This window comes from Myotis davidii, unplaced genomic scaffold (genome assembly GCF_000327345.1).
Source record: "Myotis davidii unplaced genomic scaffold, ASM32734v1 scaffold399, whole genome shotgun sequence".
NCBI lineage: Eukaryota > Metazoa > Chordata > Mammalia > Chiroptera > Vespertilionidae > Myotis > Myotis davidii.
Window position 1 is genome coordinate 2,299,157 of NW_006292094.1, and position 3,988 is coordinate 2,303,144.

Consider the following 3,988-nt stretch of genomic DNA (forward strand, 5'->3'; position numbering starts at 1 on the left):
ATGTTAGATGGGAGGGGACCAGTGGTGGTGGGTCACTGAGAGGAGAGGAGACAGGGCAAAGGGCGAGGGAGCCGGGCCGGGCCGGGGGCGTTTCGGGTGTCCGAATAAGAGTCCGATTGGACCGGGAAATAGCTCAGGGGAGCCTGACCCTGACCCGCCGCTCTCCCCGCCCGAGCGGAGGAGGCAGGGAAGTACCGAGGGCAGTCCAGCAGTCCCTGGGGGTGGTTCCTGGGACTGGATGGAGCTCAGTCTCCGGATTCTCCCCCTTTCTCGGCCCTAGGCTTCCTGACAAGCTCAGCCGCCAGCCCCCCTAATTGCCCTCCTTTAATCCAAGAAAGCAAACCTTTTGCTTTTTCTGAGCGGACTTGAGCTCTGAGACTGCCTTAAGAAGGTACTGGGCTAAGTAGCGGTCTGAATGTCTGCACCAGGCCTCAGATAGAGGCAGGCAGGGAGGAGGAAGTTCTGCTTTTCTGGATTTTGCACAGAGAACACCAGGACTAGAAAAGCAAAGAAAGTTAAGGGCGGGATTTCTATTTACCCCCACCCCACCCCCCAACCCGAATACGTCTAAAGGTCAGGCCCTCCGGTGTTTGCTTCTCCTCACATTGGCAGCTCATGTAAATGAAGCTAATGAGAAAACTGAGCCTTGAGGAAAGTGTTTAGGTTTGAAGGTTCTTTAGGATTTTGTCTTGTGAATGAATATTCTACAGGTGAGATACAGGATCAAGATCTGACTTTTTCTTTTAAAAAAGCAGAATTAAGACGTCTATATAAATCTTGTGATCTGTGGTAAACTGGTTGTCTCATACTTTTAAATATTTTCCCTCTTGTCTTTTAATCCAAAATAGTCAGGAAAAACACCAAAAAAAAATGGTGAAAGGGGAAATGGCATCTGTAATTAGAAAATCACTAATTTTACTTTGTCTCGTGATTATTTTGGCATCATGTTGGCCTTGTGAAATGCTTAATTTAGCTTTATGTTAACATCAGCTTACAAGCTGTGACTGCATTGGTATTGTCAAGGGTATCAGGATTGTTGATGCTGCTTCGGTTAAGCACTTAGGGGTGGTGGGAACACACCTTAGATATATCATATCTTGAATAGCAGGGGCTATTCAGGAGTTGACTGTATTTATTTAGGAATTTGCATCATCTCCTATTTTGTTAACTGGAGAACAGTAATAATTGGTAAATGATTTATTGATGTCTATATTAATTTGACATGATTGTTAAGAATATGTGAAAATGTATCCTGATTATTTGATAGACTTCAGTTCTTAAATATAACAGCAAGTAAAAAATATTAGCTTGTTTTTTCTCTTATTCTAAGAATGGCAAGTAGATCCAGCAGTAGTTATTTGGGTGTAATTCTTTTATATGACTGCTACAGCAGCTTTGGAATTTTTAGGCTAGTAAGCATAGAAGAGACTAAATGAATCCAGAAGAAGCGATTTGCTACACTCATGATCCCAGTCTCCGTCATAACAGGTGAACGCAGACTTTTACAGAGACTCTGTCCTACATAGTTTTCTTCCTTCATGGTGGGTGGGTTCTTGGATGTCAGCGTAAGAAGGAAAGGAGTAACTAATATGGTTCCTCGTGGTGCTTAACTGAGTACACACAACAGAAGTACATTGAATTTGTATGTCGATTCTACGAACACGGCACAGATGTTAAAAGATTAAGAGAACTAAATTCACTCTTTGCCTTTAAAGTTTAGTTTTTAGTTAAGTTTGACAGTGTGACTTTGAATTAGTAGAGGTTGTTCCATGTGGGTTTCTATTTGGATGTTTTGGGGAAGAATTCTTTTTCATTGTATTCAGTGGTTCATCTTCTGGGATAGATAAACTCTTAGGCTAGCCATACATTTGTCAGATCATTGGTTCTGCTGATTCTACTATAGGGGATCAACAGACATCAAGTAGTAAATACTTAGGCTTTGTGGTCCATATCATTTCTGTCACAAGGACTCAACTGCAAACTGTAGCATGAAAAAAGCCATAGATTGTATGTTTGGGGCTATATTCCAATAAAACTTGATTTATAAGAACAATCTGTGGTCAAAGGCTGTAGTGTCAACCCTTGTTCCAAGACATCAGTCAGTCATTGGGTTTGGAGAACTTCGATGTTCAGAACATGACTTGCGCTAATATTTGAGCACTTGCGTAGTGTGCATATCTTAAAGCACACCCCTTGAAGAGTTTTTAGAATTAGAGCACATGGCAATATTGTGTTCTCTATTTTTATTTCCTTTGCAAATAGTTGTTTTCATGAAAAAAACATTTAACGCAAATGTTGGAATATTAATAAGTTATAATTAAGAAATGCGTTCTGATCGAAAAAACTTTGTCTTTAAGATATGATACTTAAGAACCTTAATGTATTCAAGGGTATATCTTATTGAGGTTTAAAAGTGCATTTAGCATATCATTCCTTACAAAACCATGTATAGCTGTTTTAACCATTGGTACGCCATAAGCGTCTATAGACGCAAGCGGTGGACCTTTTTTTAATTCAAAATATCGTGGCAGTTAACTGGTTAAGAGATGTTAATCAAATCCCTAGTCAACACACTTGGCACATATAAATGTCATAAAGTTAATTTGGAAGCCACATTGATTATGTCAGTGCCTGAGATGTTTGTAGGGTAGGATACTTTTTCAAATAGAACCTAAAAAGACACAGGTTGCCCCCCTTCCCCTCCCTTGGAAAATGAAGGAGAGATATACCATAACCTAAAAATATTACATAGGCAATACTTTTTCATGGGTAGCTTTCGGCTTTGTTTTAATGTGTTATTTTGCCAGTTTTGTTGACGTGAACTGGATTTCAAGTGCAAGCCTGAGAATTTAGAAAGGAGACTATAATGACGTATTCATTAAAACTGTTTCATTAAATGGCCTTTAACCTTGTTTCTAGTTTTAGTTAACCTACTGTTGGCTGGGGGCCTATGAGTAACTCAATTAATTCGTAATGGTAGGGATTAATGATGGTCTCTCGCTCACAGATACTGGACAATTGTTTGTTATTGTACTTTGAATATGCTAATACTTGGGGCTGCTTATACTTCAGTCTGATTGAAACCACCTCTGCAATCTGGATTTCCCTTTCCCTTAGCGTACTGCCTCTCAGTACTAATCTTTTTAGCATTTGCCCCACTCTACAGTATTTCTCTACCCATTTAACATGGGCTTAAGGTCAGAGTCAGCTTCTTTATATCCCCGGTGCTTGGTGCTTGCCACTGTGCCTGACGCTTTTTAGTGCTTCTGAGCAGTTTAAATAGGTGATGCTTATCTGGAAGGTAACAAAGTCAGTCTGCTATTAGTAGAGAAGTTGGACTTTTCTTGGTTAGAAGGGAGGAATTAATCACCATCTGCTCAAAAAAACAAAAACAAAACCCTTCTTTTAAAAACTGGCCCTTTTTTCTTTTAATTATTATTATTTTTAAAAATTTCTTTATTGATTAAGTTATTATATATGTGTCCTTATCCCCAAATTACCCCCCATACCGCCAACTCATGCCTTCACCCCCCTGTTGTCTGTGCCCATTGGTTAGGCCTATATGCTTGCATATAAGTCCTTTGGTTGATCTCTCCCTCTTACCCCCGCCCTCCCCTACCTTCCCTCTGAGGTATTTACGGTCTGATCAATGCTTCTCTGTCTCTGGATCTGTTTTTGTTTATCAGTTTATGTTGTTCACTAGAGACCCAGTGCACAAAAATTTGTGCACGGGGCGGGGCCCTCAGCCCGGCCTGTGCCCTCTCGCAGTCTGGGACCCCTTGGGGGATGTACACTTGCCAGCGGGGAGTAAGCCTAAGCTGCAGTCGGACATCCTTAGCACTGCTGAGGAGGCGGGAGAGGCTCCCACCACCACTGTTGTGCTGGCAGCCTTCAGCCTGGCTTGTGGCTAAGCAGAGCTCCCCCTGTGGGAGCACAGTGACCAACAGGAGGCAGGTCCTGCGTTGAGCATCTGCCCCCTGAAGTTGTG

General features: G+C 41.6%; 1 protein-coding gene across 4 annotated transcripts in view; it reads left to right on the forward strand.

The window, feature by feature from the left end:
* Window positions 1-689: 689 nt before the first annotated feature.
* The window catches only part of CREBRF (CREB3 regulatory factor), a 46,942-nt gene continuing 43,643 nt past the window's right edge, over window positions 690-3,988 (forward strand). For 3 of the 4 annotated variants that reach the window (XR_001514130.1, XM_015565097.1, XM_015565098.1), the window contains exon 1: window positions 691-710. The gene's annotated coding sequence lies outside the window, so the exon portion shown is untranslated. Of the gene's footprint in view, window positions 711-3,988 lie in introns of all 4 variants that reach the window. The other variant, XM_015565099.1, reaches the window with a different exon arrangement.